This window comes from Empidonax traillii, unplaced genomic scaffold, assembly GCF_003031625.1.
Source record: "Empidonax traillii isolate 1590-97213 ecotype Southwest subspecies unplaced genomic scaffold, ASM303162v1 scaffold270:size1067046, whole genome shotgun sequence".
NCBI classification, from domain to species: domain Eukaryota; kingdom Metazoa; phylum Chordata; class Aves; order Passeriformes; family Tyrannidae; genus Empidonax; species Empidonax traillii.
In genome coordinates, this window is record NW_020955463.1 from 28,000 (window position 1) to 49,015 (window position 21,016).

At 45.4% G+C, this 21,016-nt stretch overlaps 1 protein-coding gene across 4 annotated transcripts in view; it reads right to left on the reverse strand.

The window, feature by feature from the left end:
- JCAD (junctional cadherin 5 associated) overlaps positions 1 to 21,016 on the reverse strand; it is a 60,175-nt gene that overhangs the window by 22,352 nt on the left and 16,807 nt on the right. For 2 of the 4 annotated variants that reach the window (XM_027889691.1, XM_027889688.1), the window contains exon 1: positions 6,137 to 6,217. The exons of the other annotated variants lie outside the window; for them this stretch is intronic. The gene's annotated coding sequence lies outside the window, so the exon portion shown is untranslated. Of the gene's footprint in view, positions 1 to 6,136; positions 6,218 to 21,016 lie in introns of those variants that run through there. 4 annotated transcript variants of the gene reach the window in all.

Genomic DNA, 21,016 nt, shown 5'->3' on the forward strand with positions numbered 1-21,016 from the left:
TAATTTACTCTGGGCAGGTATACAAATGCTTCAAATCTGTACTCAAGGAATACTTAGTAAATTCAATGTCAACCTGAAAAGATATGTAAGGGCTGTGCCTGGGGTCTTGCTCTATTTGGTATTTCCATTAATGACTTGTAAATTAGAAGGAAGATTACAATTACAAATCTGTAGGGAGTGCTGTGAGCATTTTCAGGGATTGCAATTAGAATAAAATCTTAATAAATTAGAGACCCAGTCTGAAATGAATGACTGAGATTCAATAAAGGCAGGTGTAAAAAACCATGCTGAAGAAGAAGGATGAAATGCAAAAGTGCAAAATGGGGCGGTAGTGCTGGGGCTCTGGGGCTAGAGCCACAAAGAGAGAAAACATCATTTGACTCAGTGATCTTATAGACCTTTTCCAATCTTAACAATTCCATGATTTTATGGTAAGAGCAGTGCAGGGCTTGGTATACACAGGCAAATATGCCTGGAGACATATCAAGAGGAGCATCACATGTCAGGCTCTTTACTCCTCTCAGCCCTATATCCAGTTTGGGCTCTACCTCAAGCAAGATGCTGTTCACTGCCACTTACTCACAGGAATGATAAAAACCTTAGTCAAGTGTGACCCTTAGAGAAGGGAGTACAAGAAGTGGGCTTGTTTAGCTGAAAGAAGAGGGAAGGACTGAGGGTGAGAGAATGAGAGATGATAGGTTTTAAATATGTCAGGCTGCTAAAAGGCAGTGATAATCTTGTCCTTCTTACTGCAGATGCAGAAAACCAAAGGGACTGGCTTAGCAGGCAGCAAGGGAGATTTAGGTTAGATATTAGGAGGAACTGTCTAGCCATAAAGATAGTTATCCACTGTTTATGCTGGGAGGCTGCGAATCGCCATCAATACAGGTTTTCAAGAACAGACTCAACAGAGATCTATCAGAAATGGTACAGATGAAGCAGATCCTACCCTCAGAACCAAGGGTTTGGGATGGAAACTAAACTTTTTTATATTCCTCCTCTCTCTCCCCCCTCGAAAGTTATTGTTTTGTTGGCATGCCCCACACATTACCAGAAAATCAGAACTCTTACGTACAAGTCTCCCAGTCTTATATTAAATAGCCACATCACCTGAATTACAATGTGGCTTCCCCCCTTCCCCCACTAAAACTGTCCTTGCACCCCCTTTTCCAACATCTTCTGCATTGCAGGGAAGAGTGAAGGGTGTGCCAAGGGGAAGCAGGCCTGGCACAGGGATAGGAACAGAAACTTTCCTCTCCTCCAGGGATGGTAGGGATGGAGAGCCTGAGATACAAGAGACACTACTGCTCAGGAAGGATCCTGAGCTGTGAAGAGGCAGCAGATGAGCTGAATGGAGGCACCAGAACAGGGTCCTGACCAAAGGACTCAAATCAGATCACAGGTATGCACCAAGCAAAGCTTCAAGAAAGTTCCCATTACAGTCAAAGTACACCATACTAAAGGCTTCAAAGCCGCTACTGTTAAACGCATAATCATTTCTACATGGGAGGAAGATGTGCCAAACTCACTGCTGGAAGATAAGCCAACTTTATGCTGGCTCTGCAGGTCTTCCCAGGCCAGTCTCTCCCATTCATCACAAAGAATATAAAAAGAAATCTGTGAATTTTTGTGTTTAACCCTCATTACCTGTGGGCAGGAGAGTTCACATTTTTTCTCTAACACAAAGATTCACAGACAGTGAAAATTACAGCTCACATCCTCTTTGCATTCTTTGAGCAAAAAGAAATCACGGAGGAACTGTGCCAGAGAATAAATTAATGATATGATGTGTCTCCAATAAAATTAGGAAGTGAGGAGGATGAGAGAAGCAAGTCTTAAAGAGTTTCTTCAACTCTGAGAAGGTAGTTACTCCTGTCTTGTATCTCACCCATGCAGATAAATCTGCAAACCCACCACAGTGCATGAGAGACAGGGCAGAGCATTTCCTGGGGGAGACCTTACCGAGTGCTCTCCAGGTGCTGCCAGCCCCATTTGTTAGGAGATTTCAGTTTGCTTTCTCAGATTTGCCAAGAAAAAATGGTAGAGAGCTAGATTTTTTTTTTTTTTTTAAAAATTACTGTGGATGTTTGAGTAGTGGGTTTATTCAATGCTGAAAAACGTGTACGACTGTGCAAGGATGGGTGTTGGTATCCAAAATAAGTTTGATTTTTAAATATTTCATGGACCAATCCAGCCCCTACTGAGTACTGATTCGCTGAGGCACATAAGCATCCAAAGGCATAACAGGGAGAGAGGATATACCCAAGAACGCACAGATACCGCTGTTTGTATTAGCTGGTTTTCAAAATGTCAACAGCTTGCTTCCACTGATGACAGAGCAGCACATTACTCCACTGAAATTGGTCCAGATTTTTTTCAGAGAAGGAGCAATTGTAAAAGAGTACTCACTGCTACTCTGTGCTCCAGATATAACCAGTCCTTACACCAATTGGCAGCATATGGTGTATTTCCTCAAATGACAGCTTTTGTTTGTCACAACAGGAGAAGAAAATAGTACATCTATTAAACAAAGTGTAATTAGTCAACTCTTTCCCTCCCTAAAAGGAACTGCAGAAGTGGATATTTTTTAAGACTCAGATGAATGTTTCCATGCTGTTTACAGTTTTGTATGGAGAAATCCACTCCGGTGGGACAAAGCACAGAGAATTACATTTGTTGCTCATATCTTAAAATCAAGATACTATGGTCTAATCATCCCACCTAAAATACCTATGGGCAGAGTGCTAATAAGATGCTCCCACGCTAGGCCTACACGGATAAGTATTATTGTTTGTATTTTTTTAATAGAAAAACTCTCCATCTGTACAAGCCAAAAAGAAAAGGGGGAAAAAAAAGGATCTCAGTAATAACTGTATTAAATCTCTCAAAGCACAATTTTTTAATAAGGGATCTATCACACAGCTGAACTTCTTTGAGGTGACAGTGACATGACTTATAGAGCCTGGGCTCTGTGATCAAAAGGATTACACGCATTAGCATCCTACTAATCACAGCAGGACAGGCTGGCCCATCAGGCCAGGACTCATGGAGGAGTGATCCGTAAACAAACACTTTCTCCCGCTCACAAACGTGGCTGGGAGCAGAGGCGTTCCAAGGTTGGTGTGGTCTTCTCCTCTTTCAAAGAGATAAGGATTGTGTCTGCTGGAATAAATAAATTCTCAGCATAGTCTTACACATCTGTTTGTTTACTCATTTTCGGACACTACCATCCTCTTCTGTGCGTTATCCCTTTTATATTACCCTTGTACGTATAATCAAATGCCCTCTCTTCTGGATTGACCCTCTGCTTCTTCCTGTATTAAGATGCCTTTGATCTTTCTTTCTTGGATCTGTGTGTCCTGACTGGTAGTCTCTGCAGGATTTCTCCCTGACCCCTTGCTCTACCAGAAAATAAATGCCAAAATAGCACTTTTATGCATTAACATAGGAAAAAAAATAAGACAGATGTTTGAGAAGCCCACGTACAAGTGACGCTGCGCTGCTGAGGCATTATGTGTGCTGGGCAGGGCTGCCCCACCAGTAAGGTAAGCCCAGGCTGGTGAAAGGTGACCCGGCTGCTGAGCACAGACAAGGCCCCTGGACCAACAAGGTGAGCAGCCATCATCACAATGGGGGAAGACAGACCACCCTGAAACTTCAGAAAGGGGCTGTTCATTCTTCCTCCTTCATCACATTCTTCGTGACTTGCAGGGTGCCCTCACCACTTCCAAAAAGCAGATCCAGCCTTTAATTTTTTCCTTTTTCTCGACTAGCTGAGATTTCAGAATGCCTTCCCTTGCCCCACCATTTGAAACAGTCCAAGTTATGGCTGACAAATTCTATTAATATCCTAACTGCAATACTCTTAGGCAAAGAGGCTGCTGCTGCTTTTTGTTCCCTGAAGGCACTGCCAATACCAGAACTGAGGGTTATTTCTAGGCAGATGTGAAAAGATGCCATCAGTTCACATAGAGGCCTTAACAATCGCATCACGACTGCTGAAAGGCTGACCAACCCCTTCCTTCGTAGCTGGAACTGGTGAGTAAGTTTCCCCAGCCAAGACCAAGTCCACTGGCCCTTGAAACAAAGCACAATAGCAAGGTTGCAGAAAGTGAGATAACCCTTTCCACTCAAGAAGTAGAAAACAACATCTGTTAAAAAACAAATAAACTGGTGTAATGGCTTCAGCAAGAGACCCAGAGGATTTTAGAGATGCAGCTCGTGGCTTGGTCAACACATTGTGAACAGTAAATTACAAGAGAACAATTGTTTCATACCAAGCTCTCCCACCCCTGAACTCCCTGAAGGTTAATTAAGATGGCCTTTGGCCAAATTAATTAGAAGGGAAGATTTGGGCAGGACTTTGCTACGCACTCATAACTAGTTCCAAGGTGACCAAGAAGTTCAGAAATGCCTCACCTTCCAAACAGAGTTTGCTTGGCAAAAAACAAGCTCACATGTGCCATGTCATTTCTCAGACAATCAGGAGAAACACTTAAAAGTAATGTTTCCCTAACTAACAGCTAAGGCAGAAGAACTTTCTGCATCCTTCCCACTGAACAATATGCCCTTGTTTATTTTCTGTGTGCTTTTTAGGTCATAAGAGGCCAGTGAAATTATGCATCTAAAGAACAATATAGCACTGTAATATGCCACTCGATACAGCCTGGCAGACCCTGAAAGATCCATCTTTTCTAAGAGCAAGCAAATACATGTTGCAGCATGGAGAAATACTGAACATCATCATAGGAAGAGAGAATGCAGAAGGGCCCAGCCTTCAAAATGACACACTAAATAGGTATTTTAGTTGGTATTCTACTATGCCCCGATGGTGCAGCTTAGGAGACTATCCTGCCTTGAGTGGCACAACTGTGCCCAGCTTCTCTACCCCACAGCAGCAGTTTGCTTCAACTTCCTCCAGACTCCTGCTGCTTTCATCATCCTTGGAAGAAGGAATAGCTGGTAGAGCCACACTTTTTTCCTCCAAATGGTACCACGGTGAGTGGTAGAACTGCAAGAGCACAATAGGGTAGGGCAGATCTAGCCTCTGTGATTACAAACTAAGTGCTGGCACAAATTAAGACTCTTGCAGTGGCTGCATCTCTGAACTGCAGAGCCCTTCTCTGCCATTAATCTGATATTCCTTAGTTTGAAGCTGAAAGGTTGCTACTTTCCATGTATCTATTACCCACAAACAGCAACAGCATTTCTGGGCAGAATCGGAACTTGTGAAGAAACAATGAGAAACTGCTTCAGCTCACGCAAAGAAGTGCATTTGAATACTTTTCAGCAGGACACAATTCTCATTGTCACTAGCCAAGATTTAATGGCTTGACTGTGTGGATCAGACTGACTACTTGGAACAGTTACATCGCATGTTCACTTAACGATACGGGCTGAAGTAACTTAACATGTAATGTCCATGCCATTAAAAAGCCATTATTCTCAACTCTAGACCAAATTTAAAAAAAAAAAAAAAAAAAAAGGGGGGAAAAAAAACCCCAAAACAAACATCACCATCCTTAATAGATGCAAGAGTCCTTTGGCACAGACCCAGCGGCAGACTAAGGCCATAATTTGCAATTCTGAGGCAATTATGAAATGACATAACAGCACAGATCTCCTTCTGACAGAACAGCTGGGTTTTTGTCTCCTTTGCAAACGAACACGCTTTGAAACAACCACCAAAAAGGGAAAAACCCCAAAGATCCATTTGAGTGCTGTGTAAATACCGGAGTACGGGTAAACACCAAGAGGGGAGGCACTTGTTTCAGACCCTGATGCCACATCCTGGCGGGTCGGTGGGAGCCGGCCCGGAGCCGCAGCCGGTGCCCCGGTCCCGGGCGCAGGGGACCACAGCGGTAAAAGGAGGGGAGCGGCTCCAGCGAGCGGCACCGACCAACTTCCCTGGAACCTCTGCTAAGGGGAGCTCCCGGGGGGATGTCGGCAGAGAGACGCGGGGTCGCGGGGGAGAGAGAAGAACGAGCAGGTGCAAAGCGATGGGAACCCGAGGGATGTGCCCCCCGCGCTGCCGCGCATCGCCGCCCGCCCCGGGACACCTCCGAGCGCCGCCGTCCTCCCCCTCCCCGCCTCCTCCAGCCGCCCACCGCCCCCTCCCCGGCCTGCCGGGACTCACCTCTCCGGGCGGCCGCCCTCAGACCCTGGGGTGGCGGCGGGGGCCGCCGCGCTGAGCGGCCACGGCAGCCGGGAGGCGCCGAGCCCGCGGCGGGGCGGGAGCGGGCGGGACCGGGCGGGACGGGCTGAACGCACCGCCCGCCCCCCCGCCCCGCCCGGCCCGGCGCGCTCGGCGGGGAGCGCTCTTCTCTCCGGGGAGTGGGCACCTCCTGCCCCTTCTCTGCCTGCGGCTGAACTCAGCCCACGGCTCAGCTGAGATGAGCGGCATCAACTTGCTCAGCACAAGGAAAATCTGCAGAAGGGGTCCGTCAAAGATGGAGGGGAACAAGAAGAGACCCCTCTGAAACTTGCTGTTCTTGCCGGCGCCCAGCCGTGTGCCCCAAAGGCTTGTCCTCAGCATGCTTTTCAAACCTTTATGAAGCATTGCTTCTTGCCTGCTTCCCCACCTCTCCCCTCCCCATGATTTATTCAGCCTCTAGAAACAGGTGAATAATATGCAGATCTGTTTTGGTTTAATGACACTCTCAAAAAGAGTGTGTTTGTGAATCATTTACTTCAGTAATTGCTTAGGCCCATCAGCTGCTCGCCATGTCTTAATTGACTTTTACCCCGGGCTATCAAAGTGCTTTACGCATGTTCATAAATTGAGTCCTATTCAATATGTGCTCTAGTTAATAGTGAGAAAACAAGGGCAGTAAAGTTACACGATGAGCCCAAGGTCACAGGAGAAGTCTGCAGGAGAGGCCAGAACTGAATACAGGTTTCCCAGTGCCCTGGTTTTGCAGGGCTCTGGGAGTAATCGTCATTGACCTGCTTTTCTGCGGACATCTCCTTTTGTCTTCCAGAAGTGAGGATCTGAGCCTGCAGCTGTTGACACATGATGTAGCCACCAAAGACAATGCCACCAGCAACAAGGGGACCTTCGGCAAGACCCCTTACACCCTGACCCTGAAGGGTACATGTGGAATTCTTTGTGGGTTTGCTGGCTGGAAAACACACACATTTTCCTATGGTAAAGCCTGGTAGCTGACACAGCCAATCAGTGGAAAGTTTAGGTCTTGTCACAGAGCAGCTTCATGTGGGTGTGAGAATAGCAAGGGTTTCCATCAAGGAAGCCATGCTGGCACAAGTTACAGTTTATTATTTGAGTATCTTGGCTCTGACAGGCAGATTGGGAGTTCGGAGTTTTCTAAATACCTGTCTCCACTGTGTTGTATGAAAAAAACTCCAGGATGATTTTCTCATCTGCATGGCTGCTGCTCTGTGCTGTTTGCTCTCCTTGGTTGTAGGAGACAATCCTGTTTACATCCCTTCTTCCCGAGCCAAAAGCTTTTGCTCCCAGTTGTGTAGTCATGATGCACCACACAGAGCAGGTCCTTGCTCCTGGAGTTCACGGCTCTCTGTTGGGAAAGCTGCTGTGCTGGCTTTAGGGGATGGAAAGAGGTGATGGGGACAGACTGGACCTGCCACTTCAGCAAAAGAAATTGGATCATTTACTGAATAATGCCAAGGTGAAGGGAAGGGACATCTTTTAATCTTCAGGAGGTCACAGCCTGTGGAGAACATGATAAAAGCACAAAGGACAACACACCTTGGATCTGTTTCTCTGCACCTGGGGCTAATTTTTGTTACATCTCTTTTGAGAACACTTTGTGGACTGCAAAGGGAGGTGAAGCCCTTGGAAGGAGGCACTTCTGCAGATTAGTCTGGAGTCCTGCAGTCACTGAAGATTTCCCCTGAGCTAAGTCAAAGGGCCTTAAGCTGAAAAACAGAGTGAAAGCCCCTAAAAAAAAAACCAACCATGCCTGTGCATCTAGCTCTCCCGTTACAGAGGAAAACCTGAAAATCTGAGTTGAACATAGCTCCACAGCTGGGCATCAGAGAGCAAACATGATTTTTGAGACAACGTGAGGGATATCTTGGGCTGGATTCACAATTAATGACCAATGATGGCTGGCAACCCCAATTCATGTCCAAGCAGGATTGTCCAGAGGGCTGGTGTAACACATGACGCTGTAAGTCTGTGGTTAGGGAGGTCTGAGGGCTCTGCTCCTCACTGTCAGCACAGCTTTCAGGGACTCTCTTTGCTTCTGCTGCATCTTGTCCTCTTCTTGTTAGAGAGAAAACTCTTTGGGCAGATGTTGCTTCACTCTGCCTTTGCTCTGGGCTTGTATCAGTGGGGTTGTGGTCTTAGATTGTGCTGCAATGCAGACTGTGACTGCCAGGAGAAGGGTAAAGATGAAGGAAAGCAGTGAAGGCAGGAAGGCAATTCTTCTTTTTGGTGGTCAATGTACACAACTGATGGAGCATTGCTCCCCTGCAAAGCCCACAGTCCTACGGCCACCTAGGGAGATCTCTGTCTCTTGGCTCTTTCCAGAGATGGGGACCACAGTCAGACATTCTTGAGTTTAGTGTTTCAGCCTCGAAAAAGCTGAAAGAACTAAATGTGGCTGAGTGAGAAGGATACAGATGGAGTTTTTATAAGAGAAAAGAACAGTAAAGCCACTGCCCTGCCACGTAGGACTCCTGAGATGGGTGAAAATCAGTCAGATGGAACAGAGTGACATGATGGGGTAACATCAGAAGTGCAAAGAAAACACAGATCAAAAGCCAACAGTGTCTTTGTGCAGCAAAGGTGGGTATCAGTGGGGCTGCATGAACCCAGCAAGCAGCAGAGGCATCCCCTGTGTCACAGTGGTCAGGTTCAGATCAGCAGCCTGTGGGACATGGTAGAGCAGGTCCATATGCTGGGGCAAGCAGGGAACACCAGGCCTTGGCTCCTTGGGGCATGAAGACCAGTGCCCGCAAGTGGCCATTATGGACAGAAATTGTGGAAAACAGAAACACGCAAACACAAGCAAGACAGGCCAGGTGGGGGAAATACAGATGAATTAATGCATAGGGAAGAGAAAAGGAAAAACAGAGAGAGATGCTGCATGCCAGCAAGCTCTTCAGCAACAGCACTGCAGCGTGTCATCACTGTGACAAGTGAATGGGAAGTCCTGCTCTGCTAGGTGCACATTATTGCTGCTTTATTTATTTATAATTCTCTCTGGCCTCAAAACCTCCCTGATTGGGAGTCCTTTGTTTATGTTTAACGTCCCATCATTAGTGTCGCTGCTCAGGGCCAGAGCTTTCCTGCCATTCCTACCGAGCTTTTTGCAGGGTTGGAGTCTCATTTCTGGGGGTGATCATTCATCAGTGCTTTTTACAGTGAAATCAAGCAGATTTCTTCATAAGTTGGTGTGGTTTGAAGTGACTAGGTGCATTAATTATTCCCCAAAAGACTGTAACAGGTTTTGTCTTAGATCCAGTTGCTGGGAAAATATTTAGGAACATATGCTGAAATCACCACATACCTGAAGTTTACCATAACTAACTAGCCACAGATGTGCTATTAAACCCCTGCTTATTTTTTCCTCTTGTCCATACTATATGGCATGTTACAGCCATGATATATTAAACTTACTTAGAACAGATGTTAGTCATAAACAAAATAGCTATTACCTTTTTGCGAGAAAACATTCACGTTGCCCATTCCGACAGTAATCACCTGTTTATATAATTGGCACCTCTTTTTAGCTTGCAACAGAGAAGCTTCATATACTTTATTGCTACATCAAGGGAAACACTAAGCATTGCTATGGAGAAGGGATGTTTTCATTTCTTTGGTGCTTCTTTCGCTGTATTTTGGTATTTGAGGATTCTTTTCTTGAACTGCTTTATTGCTTCCTAAGCATCCCAAAAAAGCAGATGGGATGGGTGTGTATCGAATAGAGGGAAATAGTTCACTATGTCAAGTGGTGACCATTCTGCAAAGATGATTTAATTCACAGCAGTCGGTGTCTTTGTGAGGTGTTGGGCCACATGCTGCTGGGGAGGAGAAGTAGTGCACTGATTTTCCTTTAAATGTAAGGGCTCAGCTATCGTGTCTGTTAGATATACTAAAGACACTATGTTAGAGTCCTAAAGTATGACATATGAAAGTGTGCTGGAGGGAGGGAAAAATGAGGGGGAAAAGCTAAAAACTAGGAGAATAGTTAACACAGAGGAAGCATACACCCATACCGTGTGAGTTCCTGAACATTGCAAAGACTGCTGAAAAGACTAAGAGGTGTGGCACACAAATTACTCTGCAGATTTACCTGGTTTACATTTGGGAATATTAGGTAGTGCTTCCAAAACTTTTGAAGTGCTAAATATTGTTAAAATAATCCTTACAGCTCTTTCATTCAAGGACTTGGCTCAGGGTACACAGCAAATGAGTTTCTCATCATAACACCCAAGAGAGATGGGAAGTTATCACAGTAATTACCCCTGTCACCCAGCTGAGAAACAGAACAGTTAAGCCTTGTTTTTCAGGAGAGTTTCCTGACCAAAATATTTGTACAGTCATTCAGCTGAAAAGTTCTTGAGAAGGGTTAGAAGCTCCAGCTGGCCTCCCAGCAAGGTGTCGAGAGGAGGGAGAGGGTCATCCCCAAAGGTAGGGGAAAATGAAGGGAGAATAGTTGCGCAGTAGCAAAGCATATTGATGTTGGATCTATCCTACTTTTCTTAGTTTAAAATTTGAATGCTTACTACTCCAGAGAAGGCTAATCCCTACATTTGCTTGGTGAAGTAATATAGATTTGATGCATTACGTACAAGGGTACACAAATGGTACAGTGCAGATGTTACAGCAGCTCCATCCATCTCCACAAAGCTACATATGAAGGCTGGGCTGTGGCTGCCACATTGTCACTCCTGTGAGTGATGTGAGCTTCCCTTGGTAAGGAGTGAAGTCTCACAGACACTGGGAAGTGAGGTCATAGCTGAGAGGTGTGCAGCTGGGAAAGGGTCTTGTTCCAAGCACATGCAAGGTTTTAGCTTGATTTCTCTAAGAAATTAGCAAGAGCTGTGGATGCCATTAACATCACTGCATGGATAGTGCTGGTGGAAAACAGACTTCAAATAAGCTAAAAGAAAAGCGGTGTTTGGTCAGGTCTCATATGCTACCACAAGGTGTTGATAATCTTTGGGAAAATGCCTACTTCACCATTACTTGTGAGTGCTCAGTAGCTCCAGGCCAATACTCAGCAGCCCATTGGGCCATGCCTGATGTCCAGTGTAGGTCTAGTCAAGACCCAAGCAGTGGGATCCATCCTGTCCTCCCATTACCTGTCTAGCTACAGCTCAGCACCATCCCACTGTGACTCCAGATTTACTGTGTCAAATTCAGATATTGACCTGTTGGAGTCACAGTGAAGACTGAGAGCAAATTCAGGTTACCCACCGGCATTAGCTAAAATTTTGTGGTTTTTTTTTTTTTTCCATGAAACTAATTTCAAATTTACTTTGGGGGAAAAAAAAAAAACAACTTCATTTTCAAAACAGCTGCAAACATAGTAATATAAGTTAACTTGCAAATGCATAATGGGTGTTGAGCAGGTCTTTGTCTGGGAGAATAGAGCCTGAAATAGCAGAGAATCTGGGGGAGGAGAAGCACAAGTGGCAGGGTGATAAGTATGTGATGTAGAAACTGTAGAGGTCATTTGAGAATGTCCCCTGACTTTCCTGGACATATATGCATAAACAATTAGCTGGAAGACGGCAAATAAAGTACAGATAAAAGTTTTCTTACTTATTTACACTGATACATCTAGGCTGTGAAAATCGCTGCTGTAAGAAGCAACTGAAGCCCTGAGATTTATTAGGAACAAGCAAAAGCATATACTGATGGCAGAAGAACCTGCAGTTACAGCAGTAAATATCAAGAAATATAGTCTGGAGGGGTTATACCTTCAAAACTTTGGTCAGACGGTAATTAGTGGGAAAATAAACGAAAGCTGCCCTGGGGCATGTTACCCCCTTCCCCCAGCCCAGGTCACTGCCCTATAGAGGCACAGCAGTGCTGAGGGACCTGTGTGCAGCCTGACAAAGGCGTGCAGCAGGAGGGGCAGTCAGATCTGTGGCTCTAGGCTGCGGGCTAGCTATTGGCATGGTAGTCCTCCTGCTTTCCTTCAGAATGCAGGAGATAAATGTCTAGGAGCGATTATCCTTCCCCAAGCACTTGCTGTGCTTTGAGCAGAGTGGCTTTGGGTACCACTCATGCCGGAGCCTCTGCAGCAAGCCCTTCCCTGGGGAGTGCAGGTTCACACTGGGGAAGGGAGGACACCCCTAAAATAGTGTGTTTTAATACACAATAAAAAGGCTCTTCTTATTAATGCTTTGTGCCATAATTTCTATTAGTTCCATAAGGACTGAATTCATAGCTATTTAACTCACCAATTTTTTAGCTGTGGTAACATAAATTTTCAAATCTTAGATTTCAAAAGGCAGCACTGTCCTTTCTGAAATACTGCCTCCCTCCCGTGGACCTGGTTTTATGAGATCAAGGGGAGAAAGCTATCTATAGTAGGTTGTTTGGGTTTTTTCACAAGAGAAGTTGAGCACAGTAGCAGGGGCAGAGAGTGAAGAAAGGCTCGTTTGTAATGGCAGCGCTCAAAAAGTTCAACAAGAGTTTGCAAGACCCCATCGTGTCAGTGCATTCCCACAAAGAGCCTCACCCAAAAAGCTGAAATTACAGTCTTTCTCAGTTAAAGAAAAAAAAAAGGGAGAATGACTTGTAATTTTTGAACCAGAAAAGCTATGTTTATCTTCCAAAGAATAGCCCCTTGAAGATGTGACTGTCATCCAGGGTCAAAGAGCAGGCAGAAAGCCCGCAGATGGACAGGCCCTTGGCCGCTCAACACCCAGCACCAGGCATCTGTCTCTCCAGGCGAGGGGATGCTCCTGTTATCTATCTGATATATAACAGAGTGTCGCGGCTTTCTCTATCCAAACACATCTTGACACTGGAGATTGCACAGATCCCAGAGCTCTGGAGGGAGGCCAGGGATGTGCACCCACCCCAGAGCAGCTCACCGCCAGGAGAGCAGGCAGAGGCGGCGTGGAGAATTGTTATCAGGGAGCAGTGACATGTCACGGCCGTCTCGAATGGGCCACGGGGTCAAAGGGTTATGACTCAAATCCATTCTTCATAGAAAAAAATCTTTTCCAAATGCCTGACTATGCTATGAAATCACACAGGGAGTGTGCTGTTATCTGTGGGGGTGGTACAGACCCACCTCTCCTTCATGCAGGAAACCAAAAAAAGAAAAATACAGCTGTGCAGAGCATCCCTGTTGTACAGACTCACCTTGCCAAGCTGCTTTCCTTCCTTCCCGCTTGCTGGTGGACAGGTTTACAGGAGTGACTGGGGGTATGTTTTAGCCCCACGGTAATAAACTTACTTTGTGCATGCATATTTTAGTCTTGAATTTAACTCTCATTTGCTCTCTTATTCTTTTATAGCAGGGTATGCACTTCTGCAGATGCTGATGTCATCCCCACTTCTTACCTGCTCTCCAGTGAAATTGCTTTTTGAAGAGATAGAAGACACTTTTTTTGGAAAGTACTTTTACCAAGAACTTACTGGAACAGCATTATGGGAACACAAGTTTTGCTCAATAATTTTTTAAGTTACAGCAACTGTGCAAAGGATTGCAGCACCAACACCAGAATCTCAGCCTGCACCTTAAAGGTTTGCAGGTCTGTAGGGACTGTACTTGGATTTAAAAGTCATTGAAATATATTAATTATCTTGTAGAAATTGATACTGATACTACAAAAAAATCTTACTTGTAAGGCAGAGAAGTTCAAACTCTCATACCAAAAGGCTTTCCTTGTCAAGCTGAATTCTTCCATTTCTCTCCTGCCCAGGACCAGAGAGAAAATGGAACCAAGCACCAAATAATAGGAGAGTTTTTATACTCAAAACCTCATTCAGATTAATCAAAAGGTATCCATGTATATTTTACTAAGTGGTTTAGTTCTGTGGTCGCCTTCTGCACAATTTATACAGCCCCCAATTCACTACAGGGCTTCCAGACTTATCAATGGAATTTACACCTGTACCTCACTATATTTTCTGTATTTCAGATCAGAAACAGGAACCATTGAAGCCTTAATTTATCACATCCTTTCTTCTCTTGGCTCAAGCTTCACCCCTGATATTTGGGCATATTGCAGCACTGGGATACTGAAGCATCACGCAGGCTCCCCTTAGAACACAGGCTGTTTAAAAGACCAGGGTGCTGTGGGACATTTACACCACACACACTCTTTAATCTCATTGCCACTGTGCCCAAACCCAGTCACTCCCACAGGCAAGTCCCTATTCTGGAGGTCCCACATCTCCCTTCTCAGATGGACTGAGACCTCACAAGATCTCCCTTCACCTGACAAAGACCTGAACCTAGAAGGAGGTCCTTTGTACAAGCTCTTTTGGAGTGCTCTGGGAGAAAAGCAGCCAGCCAGCCTTCGAACGGCTGTTTGAAAGGAGATTAAACCCTCCTCTGTATGTGCAGCTCACAGCCAGGCAGACTACATCAGAGAAGTCAAGCTGCATCCACTCCAAGGAGAAAGTTAAAATAGAACTGAGCCTTCTTACTTCAGCTCTGCTTTTTGTTGTGCCCTGCAGGCAGCGTTCACCTGAGCATGTATCCTCCAAAGTCAGAGTGTACTTGCCCAAAGTGAAAAATGGCACACAGCCTTATCTTTTAATTCCCTTCATTTCTAGAAGAGCCTCTGTTCTTCTATTCAACATAAACTTGGTGCTCTTGAACAGCACCACTAACCATGTAAGTACTTGACACATCTCAGAAGGGAAGCTGAAGAGCGAGTTGCAAAGCTCAGCGCATGGCTCAGGTCCTTACAAGTTGCTATATTTAATAATAGAGGCAAACAATCCCTACAAAAATAACAATACTACTTTAAGATGCTGTTCTACTCTACCTGTCAGAAGCCACCTTCCCCTTTAACAGGGTCAGACGCATGGACAGTGGGAGCTGCATACCCATTTTAACACCAAGAACACCAAGTAAGTGGTATGAGCCTGGATAGATTTCCACACTTCACTAGGATGATGGTTTTGCAGTGAAGCCAGTGAGGGAAGTCCTGCTGAAGGGTGTTTCCTTGTACAAGTGATGAAGGAAACAGCTTAGGGCAATGACACCGTAACCTAGTACAGCTGTTTCTGCAGTGATCATTTGTTCACATTCTAGGATGCATTAAAAGAGCAGCTTGGAGCATTTCTGTTGCTGCTTATCCTCTGACTGGGCTGTTGTTAATGCAACACTCACTCAATGAAGTGTTAGGGATGAGGTCCAAAAAAGCACTTAGGTGCCTAAATCCAAGACAGCGATTCACAGCTGCCTAAGGACTTATGTTCCTCCTTTTGTATACCCCTTCCCCGAACCTCCTTAAAAACCTGCCATGGGTTGACTCCAGGTGCTGCCGTCTTGACTGAGCTTGGCCAACAGAGCCTGCCTCCTGTGTCTCGGCCGTCCAGCCCTGAAGATGAAGTGGCTGTGTTTGGGATCACTCAGATGCTCTGTGGCTGTGCCCTGAGCTCTGCACTGAGCAACTACAGGTGCTCTTGCTCAGACTGTGGCTGATGCTGTCCTCCCCTTTGGTTTATCTACCATGGAGGAGGGTGGTGCTGACTGACTCTTCACAGCCAGAGAGTCATGAAGAGCACAGCACAAAGGTGACTTTATGCTGATGAGGGAAGAGGCAGCCCCTAGCCTGGTTTGAGTTTTCCCCCATGTAGCACTCTCCTTCTCCTGCTTCCTAGCAGGGGTCCAGAATAGAAGTGATTAACATATCCTTCACAGAAGATGGATGATGTCTCTTCCACTGCCCTTGCTACTGATGGCCTGACAAAGAACGGTGAATTCAGGTCTGGCATCTACTGCGTTTTTGGAAGCTGGATGGGTCATGGTATGCCAGGCTCAAATCCACTCATACTCTCACCTGTCAATAAATCTATGCATGAACAACTTAAAGGCATTCCTAACAAGGTATAAAATTCCTCCAATAACCAACTCTTCTACTATATTGCACACCATATCTGTCCATATGCCTCTTTCCTCAAGACAGAGCTCAAAAATGTAACTTCTGTAACTATTTTTAGTTACAGAAATCTAGTGATCAAACTGCAGGGAGTGAGAGAGAGCATAGTTGCTCTTCTACTACAGGTTATTAACCCTGCTCCTGAAAAAGCAATTACTTCCAAACAAGCTCCTTGGGCGGATGAAAAGCTGAGGCACACGTGCTGGGAACTGGTTATTTGGCATGGCAACACCTCTTCCTGCAGCCTGACCGCATTTGGGTGCTCTGATAGACATCTTTCAACCATATTCACATGTCTTGCCATGAGACCATTAAGCTTTGCCAGGTTTCTCCTCATCTGATAAAGCAGTTATGTGTGACAGACACTTGCAATTTTCAAATACATGTCTCAGGTAGGGCTCTACATGCACAAGCTGTTTTCCTCATTAAGCCCTTCAGTTACTGCAGTTTACCTGATTCCAAGCTGGACTGTAAAAGGCTTAATCGATGTAACACATTCACTCCTGATGATGTCAGGATAAATGCCACTATACCCATCTAACAGATGAGCTGAGCTGATAGCCAGAAAATTTAGGATGACAAGCACGGTTTATCATGTTAAACCAGATGCCATCAGCACCCTTCCGTTCTGCAAAAGTGCTCTAGTTCTTCATAAGGCTATTACTGAGACATGTAAGGAAAACATGAGATCTGAGCCATTTCCTGCTCCAGCCTTCTGCTGTTGGCGCCTCTTCCACAATCAGGAGCAGAGCCCGATGTGGAGGCATGTTTCTGAAATAATTTCAAAGATGAGATTTGGTGTCTTTTCTGCCTACATGTGTCCTCAGCAGGAAAACGCAGAACAGCAGAAGAAGGAAGATGAGGACTACTGTGGGACAGAAAATGAATCTCCTGTCCATACGTTTGTGTCTGGCTGGGCCCCATCCTCCAGCCATGCTGTGGTCCATATCTCAAAGGGACCATGATTCCTTCTCAAATTATTGCTGCTGGCAGAGCAGTAGAGCTGGCAAGTGAGTTTTCAGGAATGTCTTTATCCTTCATGATCCATATGAAATAGGTCCAAGTAGTAATATTCTTGGAGAGCCAGATACACAGATTTTGCAAAGGTTGGGAGCAGCAAAGCACACTATTAATAAAACAGTCACAGTACTCTTGGTTTTGTTCTTATTGTGATAGTTATAAGCAGAAGTTCTTTTTTTGTCTGATCAAAGTTTCTGCTGCTTCAAACTTAGGGCTGTCAGAGGCAGCTGAGCAAGAGGGCTTCATGCAATGGACAGCAGTATCTGATCCAGCAAGTGCCATCAATCTGCTTTAGTAAGGTCAGTGGAAGAATGAAGAGGAGAGTTTGTCTGAGGACCTACTCTCTCATACCCTGTTAACACTACTACAGTTCAGAGTAGCCCAACAAGGGTGTCTTGACTTAGAGAAAAAAAAAAAAAAAGGATTTTTTTTGGCTATGTACAAGGATATCCATCCCTGTATACAATGGTAAAAGCTAGAGTCACATTAATGGTCATATTCTACTAATGCTGACTTATTTAAGGGGTATCATCAAAAAGGAGAAATAAAGGACGTACTCTCAAAATACTGGGAATCAAATACAAAAAAGAAGCTGTTCATAAGTGTCTTTTTTTATGCTCAACCAAACTTTGGGGGAAAAAATGCCTTCTGGCATCATGAACCTGCTGATTTTGTTCCAATAGTCAATAATTTTCCATGCACATTTTCAACAGGTTAAGTCTCAACAGGTGCCATTAAGAATCAAAGCCTTGGTGCTCCAGAGGCCAAAGCACCCACCATCTCACCTCATTTGCAATATAACAGGTTTATCATTTCCACTAAGGTATCTTTTTTAAAGGAAATCCCAGTGGAATTAACCAATACTAAATTTCAGGTGCAGGAGGAAAATGTGCAGCAAAGCATATTTATGTTAGAGACAGGTATTTATGCTTGTGCCTGGCTATGCTGCAGTGGATATTGCTGAAAAGGGCAGCTTTTCTGCAAAGTTCTGTTAGATCCCCTCAGCAGGAAACAATTATCTGTAATACCAATTTCCCGCAGAATTTTGCAAATCCTTCCCTACAGGGATTTCACCTTTCATTGTTTCCCCTGCACAGCACAGAAAATCTGACTGCAGTGATACAAAATCAGATCTGAGTCATATTTTTTTTCCGCCTCTGGCAGATAAAGGGAATAATATAATTTTTGACTAGAAGGAGATGGGCAAACAGGGTGAGAGCTGGTGACCTGAATCCCAAGAGGACCTCCAGAGGTCCCTCCCCACTGCATCCGTTGGGGTGTGATTCCCCAAAGGAGAGGGGTGGAGGATGCAGTGGTATGGTCTCTGCTTTGGGGGCACTCATGACTTGGCAGCAGCAGGAGTCCAAATCTAGGCAATCCAGGATCCCAAAACATCCACGGAAAGGAGCATTGCTGTAACCCTTGCCTGCCTGGAGGACCCCCTTGCAACACCTGCTGTCACCCCATGTGTCCTCTGAAATTCCCATGGCAGACCCCCTGACTTCTCTTTCTCTTTCAGCTGCAGTGTTGCGCTGCTATGAGAATTACAGCCCTGGCAACCAGGAGTCACATTTTCATCAGTTTTTCATCTTTGTCCCTGTCCCTTCTTCTAAAGCAAGGTATTTCACTGCACGTCTTCCTGACAGTGTGGGCACAGCTCTGCCTGTGCAAGCAGTCCTAGGCCAAACCCATGGCTCATAGTGGGGTCTGCCTTCCTCTCCCATGCTGGAAGAAAACTCTGAGCTCAGCATGGGGTGCTCAGACTCCAGACTGGGCAGGATGTGCCCAGGGAGAGAGGATGTGTGGGATTCACTGGGGGAGGGGGTGGGCAAACAGAGCAGGAATCTCTCCTCAAGCAGTTCAGCATATTAAGAACTACTATACATGAAGGTTTCCTTGCATAATCCACTTTGTTCTACCTCTACAGACATTTTCAGAGGGTGAAAAAAGATAAGGACTTTGGCTATGTGGTTAGGGGTGCAGGTAGGATGAGACCAGGACAAGACAGTCCATTTTGCTGTCCCCAGAACTGGAAGCCCAGCAGCAGTGGGGCCTGACCCATGGGTTTAGGACATGTGATGAGCTTGGTCTGTCCCCAGCACCATCTGCCCTTTGCCCAGGTGAGTCCTGGCTGCTGGGAGGGCGGTGGGGCACACAAGGCAGTGCTGAGGCAGCTCAAAGGGCCGGACCCTGCTGGGATCTCACAGGCTTCTACAAGCCACTCCATCACTATTTGTCCCTGTGCATCCCTATCTGTTTATTAACTCCATCCCAGATGACCTGACATTCAGGTAAGCCAAATTTGATTTTCTGGCTGAGGGAGCCCTCAGATCTTTACCGTTTCCAAACAGATTTCATCAACGAAAGCACATTGCCCTCTGAAACCTGCTCTGCAACGCCAACAGCAAAAAGCACTGAGCGTACCCAGCTGCCGAGTAGAGGAAACTCAGACCTTTGCAAAGCTCTGGCTGTGAAACAGGAAGGAGAAGGAGCACAGGAGCATCCCTGGACACAGGGGGGTCTGACCTGGGGTGCCCCATCAGGGCCTGTGTGTGGTCCAGCTCCCCTCCTTCATGGCAGGCATGAGGGGGATGTTCACCCCTCTCCAAAATGCAGGTTGCACCAGAGTGATGCTGGTGTTGAGGTCCTGGGGCCACTAAGGTGAAATGATTCAGTAAGGCATGCAGAAAAGGCAGGAGGTGCCCAGCCTTTGGGGGTACAAGAGTGATGGACAAATAAGATGAAAAAGAACTCCAAATAGAAGGAATACCATTTAATATTTTTTGAATTGTACCAGAGCTGGACAGAAAAGGTGCAAATTTCTTAAGGTATTTTGTTTTCTAAAAATTGCAGACTTAAATTACAACTTTTTTTTAATACACTGGAGAACACTTGTTCAAAAGCAATATTTTCCTGGAACAATTGACTTTAAAAAAACCAGTGACAAAATCTTAGTTTTGGGAAGAACATTTTTAAGTCTCAGAAGTCCGAGTAGCTCTGCTCCCCACTGCAGATGCTTTCAGACTTGCCCAAAGCATGTGCTTGTGCATATGGAACTGTGATTTGCTCTTCTTTGAGATTTCTTTGTTGTTGGCCTTGAAGCTGCAAAAGAGTTGCCTTGTTTCCAAGCAGAAGTGAATTCAAAGTAATGCTGCTATTGTCCAGGAAGTGTGAATACTACTCAGCTACTGTGGAGGCACACAAACACACAGCACAGAAATTTAAAGCTATGGAGGAATTCTGCAGGGCTGTTAATATCGTTTAATATTCTTCCCTGATCATTCATTTATATTCATGGTCTTTTTACTTGATAGAATTCTCTATCAGTCTTAATAAAAAAAATTCCTTTCCCACTTGAGATCTCAGATGAACGGGGTAAAAATGTAATTTGCATGATAGTCAAGGTCTCCTTCAAAGAAAGTGTAGGATCTGGATAAATTAGCTGCAACTTGGCAAGAGTGGGAATATCTGTCAAAAGTTTGTTCTCTTAATTCCGGAGTCCAGGTGATCACAAAGTGTTAGTTTTGTAGAAGCCAGGAGAGGAACAGTCAAAGTTCATTGCTGTACACCAGAAACCCTTGCTGAAGTGGGCACAGGGGAGAAATGAGAATAACCACAGTAGCTCTCCCAGGCAAGAGGGGAAGTGATGCAGTGAAGTAGTTGGGGGTGGGGGGATGGAAGGGGAGCGCAGATTTTGGCATTTGCAAACAGTTTTGATAGCCACTGGGGGAGGGGGCACATGGAGCTATGTCTGCCTGGGAGAGGGGGAGAAGCCGGTGGGCTTCCCTGGGAGCTGGTGAGTCTCTTCAGGCTGCAGCTCTCCAAGAGAAAATACTCCACCTTGCTCTTTCCTTCACTCCACTGAAGTCCGGGAAGGGGTTGGTGGCACCAGGTCTCAGAACGCTGATAGAGAATTTCTATTTTTCAG